At 37.2% G+C, this 19,325-nt stretch overlaps 1 long non-coding RNA gene across 2 annotated transcripts in view; it reads left to right on the top strand.

The window, feature by feature from the left end:
* The first annotated feature begins 6,052 nt into the window (after nucleotides 1–6,052).
* LOC110470892 (uncharacterized) overlaps nucleotides 6,053–19,325 on the top strand; it is a 116,250-nt gene continuing 102,977 nt past the window's right edge. Inside the window, exon 1 of one of the 2 annotated variants that reach the window (XR_013341163.1) lies at nucleotides 6,053–6,114. This is a non-coding gene — a long non-coding RNA (uncharacterized LOC110470892). Of the gene's footprint in view, nucleotides 6,169–19,325 lie in introns of both variants that reach the window. The other variant, XR_013341162.1, reaches the window with a different exon arrangement.

Genomic DNA, 19,325 nt, shown 5'->3' with positions numbered 1-19,325 from the left:
AACTCTAGTTGTGGAGCTGGCTGAAAAAAATGTACTGTGTTTTTTTGGGTTTTTTTTTTTGGTTTTTTTTGGGTTTTTTTTTGGTTTTTTTTTTTTTTAATCTACTCGAGAAACTCTCACAGTCAATTCTCAGATCTTTGTCTAATTATTTAAAAGAGCTTGAAAGATTGGAACAGATACCCAAAATTTGGTGACACTTTCCAAAGTCCAAATATCACATAGGTTAAGGTGCTCAGCAATTAGATTAGTCTGGTTCATTGTTTTGCTGTCAAACAACATTAAAACTGAATTTTTCAGCTATACCTCATACGAGTAGACTACATAATGTTATATTAGAAAGGGATTGTTCACAGATATATTGCCAAATTATTTATTTTCTACTACTTAACTCTCAGATTATTTTAGCAAAACCTGAGTTAAAAATGGAGCTTTAATTTTTAGAATAGGTTTGCTCTGTTTGGAATAAGGCTCAATAGTGACTCATTCCAAATATATATTGATTTTCTTTAATATATTACACAGGTTATAATTAACTCTTCAAAGAATAGCTTTGTTTCAGACAAATTTGTCATTTAGCTGTCATAAAACATGCATACCATAAAACACTAGTGTGTGACAGAGTATCCTAAATTAGCTATTTGAAACGAGAGTGACATAATGGAAAATTGACACAAATGGCTTCTGCTCCCAAGTTTTTAATTTAATATCAACTGGACTACCTACCTGCTTTTTACTAATTGCACTCATACATGAAAATAGTACTACCTTCTTCTGAATATATCACACTGAAAGTGAGCAAGCAAAGTTTTCTATCAGAGAAACTAAAATAATCAGCACATTAAAAAACCTGGAAAGCTATAATGTTTGTTTTCAGCTTTCACAATTTCCATAATATAGGTGATTATTTCTAGACACAAGGCACTCTATTTCAGTCCTCTGTGTTTTATTCTATTAATCTGGTAGTGTAAATCTACTGAAGACCAGACTGTAGATTGTAGGTAATAAGGATGCAAAATTAACCAAAGTCAAACTCAGGTAGTGCATATATAACACTATATTGAGGAGAGAGAAGGCCAAAATTATGCTGGTTTTCTTCAGTAAAGCATTAATTTATATTCCAAACAAACAGACAGGGGAACTGTATTTATTGTGCATATAACTTTTTCTTGAAAGTAATAAAAAGTAAAATTCAGAAAATGTCTAACCAAGGATGGATGACTTGGAGCAGTGTAAACCTTAATGTATCAAATAATATTGAACAGTATAATCCTGAAAAACTGTGCAGAAGGGGAGGGGTTCCTTTGACAATTGTAGGGAGATACATACATTTTAATTGCATCTGTTCTAAAAAAATCTGACCCACTGGAAATCTTTCTTCATTTCTGCTTTAAATATACTTGAGGATGGCTGAAACCTAATTCTTGTGGGCAGTCAAGATACATGCACTGAAATATGGTCATTTTGTCTTACATTCTTCAGTCTTCTAGAGAGGTGAATGTGGTAGCAGATGAACTATGAGGTGATCTTTATGAAATGGGTTGATTTTATTTCCTCAGTACTCCATGCTCAAATGAAAATACAGTTTGAGCCATCTCTCACTGGTAAAGGCTAGAACATGGAAATATGCATTTGGGTATTTCTACCTTGTCTGTGTATCTTCTGCATTGCAGCTTCAATTATTTATCCCTTCCATTAATAGATGTATCCTTACATTTGTCCAAACGCAGAGAAAAACTCAAACATTTTCTAGCTAAGTAGCCTGCGTACTTTATTTCTTAGTAGACATCAGTGCAAACTTCAGATTAAAAATGCAGATTTACTTGTTAAGATGAATTTTCCTTCTTAGTTGGAGAAGTAATAAACATAATTTCTGGCAAATTTATCACTTTGTGTTGCTGAATTTTATTGGCTGCTTTTATTTTGAACAAGCTGGAAATGCTGGGTTTTTGTTCTTTCCTCCTTGCAAGACCTATGATTTTAGCATATTTGATTTGAGATGATACACACACATAATTTATTATGTAAGTTTTGAGCCCAAGTGTACTGAGAGTGCTAGCAGATGTAAATTAACATTTTTTTACCACTATGGGGGTTTAGATGTTGAATCAAAATCCTTCAGACCTGTTTAATACAAAATCACAATTGATAACAATTGTAAAAGATTTCATCAAGTGTGGCATCTAGTCTATGTCCAAGTAGGTGATGTAATAGTTAAACAGCCACTTGTGATTTATTATGTGTACAAAAATTTGGAAGAATTCTCAGCAAAGTGTTCATTGGTAAGTCATCTTACCTCGATCTGTTTTGTTCATTATGTCTGCTCCTGCCTCAATGGGTTAAATTAACTTGCTATATAATCATGGCTACGCTGTTTTTTGGAATTTAGTTCCATGAGCTCTTTTCAACTGTTGAAATAATTTCCCAGACTCCATTATCAGAATTTTCCTCTGCAAGGGTAGTGTTTTATGTGTCTCCTGAGTGTCCTATAAACTCCCAGTATTAATAGTGTGTTAGTGGTGATATTGATGCGTGATAGCACGGATACTGCATACGCTGTTACAATGCTTTAAGACTGTAAACCATTTTTAGAGGTGTTCTTTGCAAGGCTAAGTCTTGATAGCGTAATATACCACTGCTAATTATATTGATCTAATTAATCTAATTAAATTGAAGCTAGATATGTTGTACATGTCATTTATCTGTATTAACATTATGTAAACCTATTCTGCTTGTCTGTGCGTTTTATATACAATGCCTCTTTAGCATTTGACCAGGAAAGTGATTGTACACCTCCTGCATCTCATACTGGTGAGAAAGAGATATGGTCATCAGGTGCTTATGAGATACAGAAAGCCTGACTGTTTTTTGAATCTGGATTTGTTTGAAGAGGCAAAGGATTTTCTGTTCCTAGAGATTAGGAAATGTCTTCTCTGCTTCCTCATTTGTTCCTATCACCTTTGACAAAAACATACCTTCATTTTTTTAGAATTTGAATGCATCAATTAAAACATATAACTAACAGACCAAAGATCCCAGAGTCACTTTTGTTGGACTGAGTGAAACATAACTGTACTGCTTCACTATTTCTCCCTTATGGAAGAGAATGAGTACAGGGAAAATTCACTCCAAAAGGAGCAGGTAGCTCTTTCCTGCTGCACCCCACAGCTGTCAGCTCTGCCTTCCACCAGCCACTCCAGAGGAGCCCTAGCAGAGGCCAGCAGTTGAGTCAGCAGCAAATCTTTGACTTTGTTGGCCATGGCCTCTTCTCATGTAGCAAAGGCTCTTTTCATAGTGGTACATATGTACAATGTACCATTGTGGTTCTAGCAATGAAGGGTAATGTAAGCAGATGGTATCTCTATCCTCCTCCTAACACAGGACACACACTTGAATGTCATCCAAACTCGCCCTTCTCCTGGGTTTTCTTTTACCATCAGTTGAATCAAAGCAAATATTCCTTCAGCATGATCTGCTTTTACAGACTTTGTGTCGTTTCTGCTTCTTGTTTTTATTTCAGAGACACTCCATCATTTTCTATCATCCCTGTTTGTCATTAGGAAGACTCACTTGGTTCAGTTGCTATTCTGAGTTCGCTGTGTCACTCTGCAGAGTCATGGCAGACTGCGCCACACTCAGGGAAGAATGTGACTCTTCTTCCACGTCAGCCTCCTGCAGCAATTAATGCTGCCCCTGCTTAGCTGGTCAAATCAGCTGAATGCTAAAAATATACAACTCTGGGCAGATTAGGAGCCCAAAGCATAGCTGAACATTGTGTTCAACTGTCTTGATATTAGATTTTCTTATTTTTTAAAGATTAGAGTAAGTAAGATAGAAATCCTTATTTATCTTTAATTCTTTTGTAGAATTAAAAAAAAAAAATTGCAGTGAACATCATATGCCAGGTTTTGCTGCTGCTTATATGGAGATATGAATGATCCTCCTGTTTGCAAGTGACCACTGTCTTGTTGCTGATGAAACTGCCTTCACATTTCTAATGTCAGAAAAATTAAGTAACAGAGAAAAAGAAAATAAGAAAAATGTTTCTAAAATTTCATTTTCCTTTGAGCATTGTAAGAAGAGGTGGTTTCTTCAGCTTCCTTTCGGTAATGGCATTAGCTTAAGTAGAACATTTTAAAGCAATTTTCAATTCTGACTAATTTAGCTAGCTATCTACAGTTATAGTTTTTCAGGTGAAATAGTTTTCAATTTCCAAATAAATTAATTCAGAAATCCATAAAGGCTTTCAACAGTAGTCTAGCAAAATTCTAGAAAGATGTCTGGCTTACTGTGCTTGGACACTAAAAATGTAGTGTGAGCCTGCCTTTTCCTTTTATGTTGTCTCCCTTTCACCAGTAGGCATAGGACAGGACTTCACAAGGGAGAAAATTTAAAATTGGAAATCTTCCACTGGTTGCTTGTTCCCCCACTCTGTTCTAAGGTCTTTTAGACCTTCTAGAAGCCATATGAACAGCAAAGGTGGCAGCCACAATCCTACTTTTATCTGTATGTGTTGTGCATGTATTGAACATGAGATGAGGGACTGGAGTTTGCAATTTAAGGCTTTTGCTCAGGCTGACACGTGGCAGGGGCATCAAAAGATAGTGTGAAAGACGAAGACATGAAAGATGAAGAGCTCTGCAGATGACAAGTCAAAGTCAGTGGAAACACCCTCAATGGTGTCGGTAGACTGGGAGTCAGCTCCTCTTAGAAAGAAGTCCGGCATTAATTTTTCAGAGACTGAAATCCTGGGGGTCTCCAGAAGAGAAAAACAACAGGCCTGCAGGGACTTTGGAGCAGAGCCAGCAGAAGCTGCTGTCATCTCTATCCTGCTGTCCTTTTTTGAACTTGGCACAATCAGCTGATCTGCATGATGTGATGTTTTTATGGCACTGGTTATAATTGGTAGTGATAGCAGCATGACTGAAAGAGACAGCACATTGTATCAAAACAGGTTGAAGGGAGGATGAGATTCAGTTGCAAAATCTTAAACCTCATTTCATCTGAGCATTTTGTTGGCTAATCAGAATATTTTCTGTGAATCTTGGAAATTGCTCTGATCACAAACCAAAGAGTATGAGAGGGTCTCATTCATAAGTGCTTTATCTTCTCAGGAACAAGTCGATAAGCCTTTATTGTTTAATTTTTCTTTCTTGGGAACTGGGCAGCTGACATTTTTTCAAAGTCCCTTAATTTGTAGGGGACTTTGTGGGAGTCACAAAACCCCATTAACCGTATTTTTCATCTGGCTTTAGGAGGAATATATTTTAAAATGGTAAAAGAAAGACTTCGAACAGCTTCTGATAACTCACAGTTTAAGCATGGCTATAAAAAGAAAATGAAAAGGCAATTAAAAATGGAATATTTCTTCAGTTCCCCTCCCCCTGCAACTGTAATTTGTCACTATTTCTTGTAGGCAGACAGAAAGATGAGGCTACAGAAGATCATTTAACACTGCAAAGCTGGCTGCTATAAAGCACCATAACTTGGCATTAGAGTGGGGGACTAATTTTTTTAAATCTGTATCATCCTCCTGAAAAAGTTCTGAACATTTAGGTTTGTTTTTTTTTTTTCTGAAAAATTGAGAAAGAAATGGATAGAAATTAATTAGTGTCTCAGCAGCACTGGCTGGTGTCACTAAAGGCAATATGAAGCCATATTTCTTCAGATTTTTCTTCTTCACTATCAGTACCCAGAAATCCCCACATGACATGTGAAAAACCCACACAGAGATATAGCTCAGAAAATCCACAAAAGAGGTCATGAAATACTTGCACTGTCCATGCTTGTGTGTGCAAACTGGTACTTATGCTTCTGCAAATGCATTTGTGAGTAGATATCAGGAGTTTCTCTGGTCACTGGTCTGCGGAAGGTGGGGTTGTTCATGTGTTCATGTCCCTGCTGACTCCAAAGACACAATCATTTCCCCCAGATAGACTATTCTTTGTTCTGACCATACCTCTTGTTGCAGAAACTACAGTTCTGCTGGGGTGGAGGTGTTTTGAGCGGCCGTGCTCTGCCCAACCAAAGGAAGACCTACATCTCAACTCCTTGCCTGGGAAGAATGGCAGCATGAGATGGTTTCCACATCAGAACAGGATAACCAGAAGGCCACAGGTTTCCTTGCCTGGATTTTACAGCAGTATTGTGAAGTTTCTGTTGATATTTTAGGTAACATTATTATTTGTATGCTGCTAAGGAAAGGTAAAATAGTATCATTATTTTAAAGGGTCCCATTTGACACTCTCTCTTGTTTGTCTACATGTAAAGTTTTACTTATTTATACCTTGTGTTTATGAAGCAACCACACTATATCATCCAAGTTCAAGTTTTGAGAAAAGTTCACCAGTGCATATTTCACATGAGCCATATGTTGAGCTGAAGGCACATAATTTACAAACCCTTTAAGCTATTGTGTTACCAACAATTCACATTTCTGCTCTCAAGATAAAGTCCTAGTCTATTCCATCTGATCAGCATCTTATTGTTCAAGCAGGTGTCATGGTTTCTGAGTTTTGTCCAGGTGGCAGCTGATGTGGAATTAGAGAGTGAATAAAACGAAGCGCTGTGAGAAGAGCCATTGAGCCTTTGCTCCTCGTGTTACTGCTAGTGACAATGGATTTAATGCAGCCACTGCTCGTGATCTGTGAGTTTATTAGAGCTAAGTGGTTAGGATTATCTCGTCAAATTATAACAATCTGAGAAAATGATTAAAAATACTACCTAAAATATATTGCACGGTTCATCAGCATTTGCAGCTTATATCTTTTGAATGTATGAATATGTCCATATATTTGTTTGTGTCCAGAGCCAGTTCAGCCATCCAGATATGCCTCTGATTTGTAGAAAATCAAGTGCAAAGTTAGTAGGCACAATACAGTGTGCAGTGAAAGTTTCAGCATATGTGCGTGCAGAACAGGATCGGTCTGGAGGGGCGTCTCAGTGAGCGTGTAGCAGCTAATTGGACCTGTGAGGTTCAGCAATTTCCTCTGAGCAATTCAGGCTCGCTGACAGAGGTGCTTTTATCCGTGTGCCTGCTCCCAGAGCTGCAGCCTGTAGCCAGGCAGAGCCCTGGGAGCAGCGGGCAGAGGGGAGTGTGTGTTCCCAGGGATACCTGCCACCCTTCCCCACCCTCCCACGCATGGGAGGGGACCCTGCTGAGGGATGCCCAGTGCTGTCTCTGAAGCTGGTGTGAAGCCATCCTTCCCTACTGCTCGCGTTAGGCCGGACCTGCCCTTCGTTTTTACAGGGATTCTGTGTCTAAGTGCCACACCTGCTGCCTCACCAGGAGCTGAGCAGTCTGGGAAGAGAGTCATCAAGAGTTTCTCTGCTCCTTCAGTCTCCATTTCTACCAGCTGGGTGTTTGCCTCCAGAAAAATCCATATCTTTGAGTTGCCTCTCAAGGAGGCTTTAATGACACCAGTGGGCAGAGCCCTTCACAGTTTGTAAAATAACCTCCTGCCATGTCAGATTAAGTTACATGACATCAAATTATTTAAATCTTCACAGTTACATTTGTTCTACAGATGTGTGTGCTCTCTCTCTTGAGACTTGCATTTCTGCACTTTTACAAATAATTTCAGGGTTTTAATTTTTTTTTTTTTACTAGCAAACATCTCAGAGCTCTTTTTAAGACTACAGAAAAAGAGAGGTGATGCTCTGCGTACATTTTATAGCTTTTCTGTCCAATGACTCTAATGTCAAAATTGCTACAACCTTCTAAGAGAAATGCTAAATCATAATGTGGTAAGAAAGGCACCCTCGACAGGTCTGCAAATGACAGCTCTATAATTTCAGCATTATTTGAATACAATGTAGAAGTGCCTTATATGTTTAAGCAGCTTCATTTTGCATCTGCTTTTTAGAATAGTTGATTCATACTTGTCTGCACAGGCTTTCAATAGTTCTTCTTTTCTTTCTTAGTCTCTTTGTCTACCCATTTCTTTTTTTTTCTCCTTGTTTTTCTTTTTTTATTCTCTTGAATTTTTTTAATATAATATTTATTTAATCAGTGTTAAGATGAGAGGGTCAGGCTGAGCATGTGTTAGACTGAGCTGCAGTGTAACAAGTTGAATTTGTCTCTGTGCTCATTATAGCCATAGAGTAGAATGATTTGAATTACATGTGGATCTTTTGCTACCTACTTCCATACATATGCTAACATGCATTACTTTATTTGTGGCTCTAAAATTGCCATTATTATTTGTGAGAACTGAGCTTTATTTGATCTGTTTTAATATTTCTAGATTGTTTTTCCCATTATTGCTGAAGTCTGCATGGATTGGTTGAAGTCCTTAAAAAATGTTCATTGATTCCTCCTGAGAATTTTTTCATCAGGAGTTGGGATATCAAATCCTAGTAAACCAGAAAATGTTTTATAGTTCTACTTTTTGAGGGTTTTTTTGCTGATATGTTTCTGCACCATTGTACTGACAACTGAGACACTACTGTGTTTTTTCTGTGTCTGATATCAGATGCAACCAGTGAAAAATGAAAGGCCGAGGTATGGACTGGGAAAACCAGTGTATTTTGTGGAGTGACCACCCCAGCTAAAATTTATCAGATGTCAAAAATCTAGGAGACCTGGTGGATCTCTGTGGAGGCAGCTTTGCTTTTGCAGTATGCCCGAGGAACCTGTGCTGCTCTGGCTGTAGCCTCTGCACCACCAGAGGTGCCCAGAGGTGCACCAGAGGTGCCCAGAAAAATCAGACTTTTCAATTAATACAAATTTTTACAATTAAATGAAATAAAGTACGCTTCAAAAACAATTCTTAATTGCTGGACTAACATGATACTTACTTCTGTCACATGCTTGCACATTGGTGGGTCTCTTACCGCTGCCTGTGGTGTGTCCTGTTACAGCTCTGTGATGGGGAAATCATGAGCTGTCATATCCTCATGTTGCCAGCTGAGTTGTGCCCCTCAGAAGGACAAAGGCTGTGCCAGTCAGTAGCATGACAATACCCCTGGAAGTGAAGACTTTTTACTCCATTTAAAAAGACACAGTCCTTTAAATGAAAAGTTTTCAGAGGATACAAAAAGTTCTCAAAAGAATGTTCTCCAAAATTTAGCTTTCATTTCAAACCATCGAGGATTTTTTAATATTTTTCTCTGCATGTGTCCAGTTAGTATAATTTCTTTCTTTTGAGCTGTTCTTCCTGGATTGATGCATTTTTTTCATGTCCTTAGAAGCAATTAATAAAATGCTTGAAACGTTGGTTCCATCTTTGCACCACCTTTCCCCTCCCTGTCATGTTTGCTGTTTTGGAGGGCACCATAGCACTGGGAAAGCTCCCTGGGAGTGTGGTCATGCACGTGTGATCATTTCACAAAGTGTGAAATTTGTATGTGAAATTGAGTAAATCAGTGTGGAGCCCTGATATTGCAGAATGGGTGGTGTCAAAGCTCTGAGATCAGCCTGGGTGGTGATTTCTTGTCTTGTATGAAACAAAGAGCCTTCAGATAGCACCACAGCATGTAAGGCTTATAGATGGGTAGATAGAAAGGAATAGGTAATAACCATAAAACAGTATTATGAAAATATAAACCATAATTAGTGATAATGGCTTACTCAATTAAATACATTAAAGTATGGATGCAGGGTTTTGATGCATGGATGCTTTTGTCCAAGAGCATATGTGTGTTTATATACTGATCTAACAGTGATGTATAACTGACATTAAATATGCATCAAAGGATGAATACTCTGCCCTAATGTTAAATATGTCTCTTTAGTGCTGTCTAGTAGTACAAATATAGGGAAGAAGATAGTCCCTGCCTCCAAATTTCCTATCTAAAAAGAAAAACACAGATAACTTAACTGTACATGTGTTTCAGGCAGCTCAAGGTTTTAAGTGAAGTTGGCCAGGTTAAGTCATACCCATGGATGCCGTGCTTTTCCTGCTGAAGGATCTGATTGCCAGTGGAATATCTCTGCTTCTTATTAATCTAGGAAGCCTGGTCTTGCAATTAAAATTCAGGTTCCCTGTTCTGATTTCAGTGTCAGCAGCTTGAGGGGATGTGTGGGAGTAGCGCTCCTCTTCCTCTTTCTGCTGTCTTCTTCAATGGAATTTCTGCTGCTCTCCTTTCTAGTGACGAAAGTAACACCATTTTCTGACCTCCAAGCTTTAAGTGTGTTATTAAATAGTCGGAGTCCTTTTAGTATTTAGTTGATTAAAAGAGGATTAGATTATGGTTAGTGCCAGGGTAAGTATTGAAACAGCTCTAAGTGATGTGTTTGCCCTAATAAGGGCGAATGCCATCATGATCCCTATGGACGTTGGGGATTTATTATGGCCAATGTGCACCTGTAGCATATTAGTGTGGAGGCCCAGCCTTGGTGGTCCTGTACTGATGACCTTCCTATCACACACTGAGTAGGAGGTCTTACCAAAATGAAAAAAAACAAACTTGGGTTTATTTGCTTTCTCTCCTGTGCTGCGTTATCCCTGTTGCTTTGGAGAAAATTAATGTCTGACAATAAGAATTTGCCTTTTTACATTTAAAGTTTTGTTTAGTTCAGGAGCAGAACAAGCTTTGCCTAACCCTTGGATCCACCAGAAATTTTGGGTTTTTATTTTTTTTTTAATTCTGAGGTAAATTTTACACCTAGAGCAGAAGTACTGATCCCTTTATTCCCCAAATTTGGGCCTTCTAAATTCAGATTGGGGAAGTCATGCTCCAGGCTGTTTATCTTTCTTAAAAATGGACCAGTCACAGTGGTTTCCTTTCATTATATTCTTCCCTCTGTGTCCTCCCCCCACGGCCAGCATCTCCTGCCTTAAACATTCCAGTTGATATTTTCTCTGCCTGGTCTCAGGGCTACAGTGATATTAAAAAGAAAAGTCCAGGTAAAATGAATTGTTCCTTATTAAGGTAGACTATATGGGGAGAGAAAAAAAATTACACCTTTTCCTTGGAATTTTAGCATAAGCACACAGTAAGTCAAAATGGCAGGGTCCATAAATGTCAGTAAGGATTTTATTGGCAGAAAGAGTTAAACATAAAAATATTCAGCTGCTATTGTCCTGCAGTCTATGAGCCCTGGACCATTTTAAACACATGGGTAGTCAACCATATCTGTAGGATCATGAACTGGTTTCTCCATGACTTAATTCAAACTTTGAATAGATGAGGTATGCTCCATGTAAAGAGAGCTTCTAGATGCCTTCCTTCTTGAATACTTGGTATTTAAATCTAATGCCTCTGAAATCAAAAGAAATATTTCCGTTAAGCTAAATGGGTTCAAAAGTGGATCTTAACATGAGATTACTTTTATCATTAAGGACATTATGTCGCATCATTCAACTCAATGTTTTTTTCCATGAATTTCATTAGATGCAAAATTGTCCCCTTAAAGCATATGCCTTGATAAGACATTTTGCCTTATGTGAATGCAGTAAAAAAAGGGAAAAACACCCAGAATCATAACATTCTTATTCTTGCTGTTTCTTATTTCTGTGACATGTTTCCTCTGATATTCTGAATTTTGAATCATAAGGGCTCTATTCTCATTGGGCTCTTGTCCCATGTTAATCTGATATTCATATAATTTTGCTAGAAAAGAGCCTGTGAATGATCTCTCCCTTCTAATTTATTCAAGACTAAAATTCTGCTACTGGCAAACTTGCCTCCATGGTTCCCCTGTCTGTACAGTATAACCAGATGTTTTGTAGTTTGGGTCCCTCTGCACATCATTGAACAGACACTACAAGTACCTCTTTCCTGTAGATTTCTCCAAGAAGCCTCACAATGGAATACATGTGGAATGTGTGAAAACAGGTCATAAACTGAGCTAAAATAAAATTTAAAAATACAGAAAGTACTTCTTAAAAAGCAGAAGAAAAATTACAGATTTTTGTAGAGCAAATTGGATTGTTATTTGGGCACTCTGTGCATAATGGTGTGGTTGAAAACCCTTGTAAATAGGGGTATATTCATTTAAACCAACTTCTAAATGAAGACATAAAATTATGGGAATAATGTGGAATTGGCTTTGAATCAGTAGTACTTCTATAGCACCTATTAGCAACACACTTGTGTGCCTCTCAGAGTTGAAGGCGTATTCCCAGCACTACTGTCAAGGAGGGAAATTACTTCTAAAAAAGAAAACTAGAATATAAAGTCTATGAAGATTTAAAACACAAAACTTTGCATTTGATTTCAGTGCTTTGGTAGTCCATGCTTAAATATTTTAAGTCTTCTGAAGTTCTGGGTTTCTTGTTTTTTCTAGTGTCACAGATGCAGTTGTAGTAGAGGCATGGTCCATTGTGGTGCTGGTCTGGATAGGCTAGCCTTTCCTCCATGAAGTTTTTCAAAGCTTATTTCCATTCAGAGTGAAATCAAGGGTAGTAGGAGTCTATGATTCTTTCACCTAACAAATACACAAAACAAAACAAAACATAACACCACAAAAAAAACCCCAACAAACAAACCAAAAAACCAACCAACAAACAAAACAAAACAAACCAAAAAGCTAAGCCTTTGATACTTGTGAATACAGCCTGAATTTTCAACAAAGTTTGAGTTTCAGTGGGAGGCTCTGAAACAGATCCATCTCTGCTTAAAATGAAGAACAGGAACTGACCGTCAATTTCTATACATCCTCTGAGCATAGAATTAATGATTCGATTAAAATGAGACATCCCCAAGAAATTCTATAGTAATTGAACTACTTCATAAATTAAGACAAGCAAGCACAGTTATATAAACACTGGAATTACTGACCCAATTATTTAGAATAAAGTTTTGTCCGTTATAGCCTTCAATCCCAAATGGGTGAAATCAGAAATTTCTGAATATTCCAGAAAATAGTTTTATAAGAGTGGGTGAATATTTTCAGATGATGGTGTGACATAGAGGGATACTCTGTTCTCTGGTGTTCTAATCTGGTTTGAATGGTCTGAATCAATCCTTACTTTTAATGACAGAAAACTCAGCTTAACCTTGCTGTAAAGTAAGTATTTATACACATCAATGAGAGAAATAAAACACCTTATTGATTTTACATCTGCTTTCACTGTGGTAATTAAAATGTACTTTTGCAGCTTGCAGAATAGTAGTCTGTTTGTATTAGATCAAAGAAAAACTTTGCCGCAGATCTTATTTTGTATTCCTGTTGTCCCTTGAAAATTCTTAAATAAATGCAGAAGGATGAGCCCAGTCTTCATACCCTACCACGATTTAGCAAAAAAGACACCTTTCAGACAAAGGAGCTAATTGTTTACAATTCTGTATTCTAGTAATTTCTATGTCAAATTCAGTGTTGAATATCCCCCAAAGTTAAGACTTCAGTACAGTTAATGGCATTGCCTGGATATATGCTTTTTCAGGACTTTTCTGAGGAAAACTTCCTGTTGTAACTGTTCACAGGAGAGTCATCACCACAGAAAATCTCTTCAGAAAAGCCAAGCCCTTGAGAAGGTCACTGCAGACCTTCCAGTCATACTGGATTTGGTGTTATATAATCCCTTTTAGCTGTATGGTACTACTTGGCTGCTTTGGGCAGGATCTACTGGCTTTCTGGATATATGAGACACACCTGGAGCCTGGTGCATTTGCAATTGTTTCTGTTGGTGGATCTGGATTGCGGGCATGGACCTGATGTTAATGCAAGGACATCAGGAAGTACAGCCACTCAAACACCTGAGTGTGAGTGAGTTTTACACTGTCAGTGAAGAAAAAGAGTTTTACACCGTTGGTCCATCCTTGACGATTAATACTGAAGAATACTCTGGAGATGTCTGACAAGATTCCTACCCCAAAAATTCTCCGCCTTTGGTTTTGATGAACGAGATGGTTTCCTAGGAGTACTTTGACTGAGTCATTTCAGTAATATTGGAATAGTCTTCACCACCATCTTGGTTTTGCATGTCTGTGTGTAAAGTCAAGCTTGTGGCAGCACAAAAAATTTTGAAATTTTGCAAAACACATCTGTTTCCTATGTTTTTACTTTTCTCAGGTTCCCTAGACCTGAATGGCCACATGTTGTGTGCAGTTTTCATACATGGAATTGCTATTATTTTCTTATCTGTATCTCCAGTGGTATGGCTTAATCAGACAAGTCTCCTCAGATAGTTCATGTCCAGATCCAGCCTGTAGTTTACCCTAATGTCACTCCAATGTTAATTATGTGCTACAGCAGCCTCACAGTTTTAACACAGATTTAACTGAGCCCAGAGAAATACCTGAAATTAAACCAACCCTAACAGAATATTTTCAGTTTGATTATCAAGACCCAAAAGTTTGGGAAAACTCGAGGTTTGCAGGAAGTAGATTTCTATCGGCACCTTTCCACTGCCCACTCCCTGTACAGGTTGATAGAGAGCTATTAACCAGTTTAACAAGTGATTAATTTAGTTCCCCCTAGACATTTTATCCTTCTTCTGTCTGATTAGTTCAAGATTTGGAATTTGAAATAAAGCCAAGATTATATATATGGAGCTTTCTTAATTACTTCCTCTCACATTTTTTTTTTTTAATCATGTGGCAAAAACCTGATTATATAGATGTCTACTCAGTAACTCATTGTAGAGATATTTAAGCTAGGTCTAAAAGAGCTGGTTTGGTAGCGGAAGGAGTCTAGCCAGAGCAACATAAGACAATTTATATAAACATACACTTACTGCACAAAAGTATGAGCAATTCATAGCATGGCATATATACATATATATATGTGTGTGTGTGTAGATATATGTATATAAATATGGTAAGGACTGCATGATATGTATATATATACATACACATCTAAAAACCTTGCTAGTACAATTTAGCAAGTAACACATTTCAAAAGGAGAGAGAGGAGAAACAGAAACACAATTGTGATTAATCATGCTCATTATCAACTCAGACTTATGACCTGTGTAAATTTTAGGGCATTTTTTTGAAGTGTGTGTGTGGTGGTGGATGGGAGGAGGGGTGCATATGTGTGGAATGAGAGATGAAAAATACACTCCTTTCTCTGCCAATAAAATGACCCTTCCACCCTCTCACTTTTCAGCCTTCCCTCCAAAAGTTAGGTGGATGTCTAAGGCTGGCTAAAGCCTTATTATTAAGTTAACTCTAGGTGGTTTCCATTAGCCTTACAGTACATGCCACTGAGCAGACATACAGTAACTGAATTGTTTCAACTTATCCAAATAACATTGAAATAGACTTAATTGTTGAACTGCAGGAAAGACCATGTGTCTCCAGAGACTATTAGTGTCATTTAAAAGGCTAAATGTATCATAAAACCTGTCTTTAACAGAATAAAATTGTACAGACCAACACAATTTTAGCTAATGTTTTCCACATTTAATGTAAAAAAAGTCATTGGATGTAAAGGAAAGTTCATAACATTTCTAGAAGTTGTTTCAGTGCAGCACTTCCCAAATAGTTTTAGCCTAGTATCCTTTTTACTATTGTGCTATTACTTTGAAAATAGTCACAGCAAAACCTACAGGATTTACTTACAGAATATATTTCCATTTATTGTGAATAAAGAGAGGTTTTGGCACAACAGAAAATTCAAGAAGCCTCTGATTTCAATAGATAAGCATTTTTCTCTCTGTCTCCCTCAACATTTAAATTGAGCTTTGATTAGAGAAGAATATGGTACTATTTCAGAGGAAAAGTAAAAGTGAAGGAATTCTTGCTGATACAGGTTGTCAGTGGGATTTCCTCAGCCATCAGTGTTTTGATATTTTTTGATTTTTATTTTGGAATTTACCTTCTTGTTTCTATTGCAATGTTACATATTTTCTTTTGTTGAGTTTGTTAAGAAAATTGTTTGGATAGGGAAAATTATAAAGGTAGCTGACAACAAACAAAATAGGAAAGCAGAAGAGCAGGGGATAAATAGATGGGCCAAGGAAGAACAAATAAAAACTATAAAATTGCTTTTATGCTACAAAAGAGCCAAAGGAGTGTTTCTTTGTTCCAAAGAAGTTCAATATATTAAGGAGAAAAGATCTCGAAGGAGAACGAATAGCAGATCAGCTCTCAATAGAAGGAGCAAACCTTTCTGTTTATCTATCTCAGATTTTCACCGGAGTTTTATATCAACTCACAAGGAAGCTGTTTCAAATAACTTCTACTAACATTATTGTTCTTTTACAAGTTTTGTTTCTATGGAAATGAATTATGTAATTGACTCTTTCCATCACAATCACTTACTTTTTAACGTGAAGAGATTTTTTCTTTCCCAGTTAGTCCTCTCCAATCTAGGGAACGAAAGTTATTGTCTCTTTTTTTTTCTTTCTGGAAAACCTCAGAATCATGGTGTAATTACCTATGTAAGAACACTAGTGCCCTTCCTGAAAAAGTTAAGAATTTCTTGAAACAGCAGTTACTGTCAAGCTTTTCCCATTAGAGCTATGTGTGAATGGAAACAACTGTAATTTCTTCATTGCTTGCTATTAAAATGAACTTGAATCATGTAACTCTTTTGAAAAGGAGACATTATGATGACAAAAAATATTGGTTAAGTCTAGCCAGGGTTTGATTTATTTGGTTTTAGTCCTGCGATAAGGAGAGGGTATGTGCTAATGAAGCAGTTCCCGTTTACAGGGAAATTCATCCAGTAACAAGTCATAGAGCCACTAATTCTTTTTCATTCCCATTTTGGGAATTTACGTAGTGTCTGGTCTCCTGGCGCTGCCCCTCACCGTGGCCCTAAATTCACCTGTAATGAAGGAAATCTCTAGTTGCACAAACCTACAGCATCTTTACCTTGAACAAAAGGTCTCTTACTATGGGACACTATTGCACAAATCAGGCAGCAGATATTGTATTCAGAACTGTGCAAATAAATGCGAAGGGAGAACTCCCCACACCCCTGACACAGCAAAGATAACAGAATGACATTTCTAATTTGAAATTTTAGAGAAGGATAATTTCAGCAATATGGTGGTAGACACAAATTAAGATATCTGATATGTGTCCATGCAGAATTTCTACTTCTGACCTGCAAACCTATTCAATCTCTGCTTTGTCACTTTGCCTTTCAGGCTTAAATGAATTTTATTACAATACCCACAAACTTTTAAAATATATATATATATTGTAGGAATATGATTTTTTTAAACGTGAATTGATTTTAAGGCAGTCGGCTGTGAAGCAGAGATGTGCATCTCTTGGAGGATAATGATTAAAGTCCTAAAACTGGACAACATTGAAACATATTGAAATGGTAATATAACAAATGAAAAAAATACTGTTTATAAATGCATTTATGTGGTGTTAATAAATATGGATTTTTTGAGTATATATGAGACTCCGAATGCATTTCAATTCTGTGAGTAAAGGAAAACTCACAGAAGACATTAAACATTTTTTTTTTTCATTTAGCAGCTGAAAAAGAAGTTTATTTGATTTGCCCAAGTTCATATGGGAAGAAACAGTAAAGCAAAGAATAGAAACAATCTACTTAGACTCTCATTCCTACATCCTTCATAGATGACTTGAATTAGGACTTAGTATAGTCATGACAAATGTAATGTGAAAAACTAATGAAATTTAAATTAAAAAAGGAGTGACTTAAGTGTCCTCTGACCTTTCATGTCTCAATGAAGTCTTGTTCTAATATAAAGTGATAATTGTCCAGTGTTGGTCTTGTCACTTCATCCCTGATGGGAGTGAAAAGATGCAGCTAAGCCTACTAATTTCTAAATTCTGCAAAATTAGGGAAAATAAGTAATAGTAAGTGCTGGTAAGAAGCAAGTAAAGTACTGGTGGAAGGAGCTAAAAAGATGCTATTGGCAGGTTGTAAAACCACCTTCCCACCATGCCCATTATGAAGTGTCCACTGGTGTGAGGGGTCCTATTTAACCTGTTCAGACCACTCAGGCTAAGTCAAAAAATCTTGTGGGATCAGGCCCTACCAAGGTTACATACTTCTGCATTCTTCATTGGGCATACAGACTCTGATAATTACTGGAAGAAAATCATATAACGGATTTCTACATTTTCAGCACATGTCTTGAGTTGATTAACACAGGACCTAATTTGCTCTAATCAGTCCAAGGTGGATAGAATGTGAAACAGATGACCTTACTGTTTAAGAACAGGTAATTCTATTTATTTGTGGTGAATAATGACATTTTCCTACGATGGGTATTCACCTTGCACCTTAAATTGCATCAGGTCAATACTGAGAGTAACTGGTGCAGCAAGTTTGAATTCCCCTGTACTGCATATTAGGTAACTTTTCTGTCACTGCCAATTTAAACCAGACCCAGATATGAAAAACAAAATGTGTGTTCATGGTAAATATAACAACTTTTAATATCCCTAGCTGGAGAAAAATTTTCCACTAGTATAGCAGAAGAAAGCATGAAAGGGTCTGTAAAATATCCTCAAAAAGAGAATTTCAGAAAAGAGAAAATATTTCCTTTCCCAATACTTGGAATTATTAAAAATACACACCAGGAAAACAAAACCTGTAAGTAAAGGGCTTGGCTAAAACAATGCACAATAAAAATTGAATCACTTCAAGGTTGAAAATGTGTCTGAAAAAAATTATCAAGAACTGAGATCTGATTGGTCAATGCCTACATAGATAATTCATTCTTTACTTCTGAAGTGCCTTAAACCAGCAAAAAATAGTGACTTTAGTGTAAGGGTCATTAACTGAAGTAAAATTTGAATCAAGCATTTAAAATGTAGCCATCTGAGAATACTGGCTAGTGCTCAAAACCAGATTCCTAAGCATCCCATAATGATATAAGAATATATAAAATAACAGCATTCATGTCCTGAGAAGGAGTGTCTCTTCTTTGCCCTTTCACTTATGAAGTCTGGAAGCCAGGGTGATGGAAGGATGATATTAAATGAACAGTCACTGCATCCGCAAACACACACATACTCACACTGCTTTTTAAGCCTGCTGTAACCCCTAAGTCTTAACTTCTGTTCCCGCTCTTTTTTGGATTCTGGTTGTTTGCAGTCTGCTGGGCTCTTCTGTTAGGAAGGAGTTAGGGATGCTGGGATAATGACATCAAAGCCAGAATTAGAGAGGCGGCCCTGGTGAGACCTTCAAAGAAAGAGAACTGCTCAGCTGTAAAGGATAGATATGAATCTGTAAGCCTTGGTTCTGGGACCAGCAAGAGCTTAAGGTCACTTGTTTAAAGGCAGAGTCATAGAGGCACAGCCTCAAACTGCCAGAAATCAGGTAAGACTCCACATTTTCTTCAGGAAAGAAAGTCACGTGTTTACTTTTGCTTAAACAAAGCTGAGCAGGTCTAAGTGTTGGGAAGAGATTTACTTTCTCCCTGACATATTTGCAAGAGGAAAAATGAAGTGATTTTTCTCTTTTCAGATAAATAGTGCAATGAATTCTTATTATCAAA

This window comes from Lonchura striata, chromosome 1 (assembly GCF_046129695.1).
Source record: "Lonchura striata isolate bLonStr1 chromosome 1, bLonStr1.mat, whole genome shotgun sequence".
NCBI classification, from domain to species: domain Eukaryota; kingdom Metazoa; phylum Chordata; class Aves; order Passeriformes; family Estrildidae; genus Lonchura; species Lonchura striata.
Note: the sequence above shows the minus strand (reverse complement) of the source record. Positions and strands in the feature narration are given on the sequence as shown.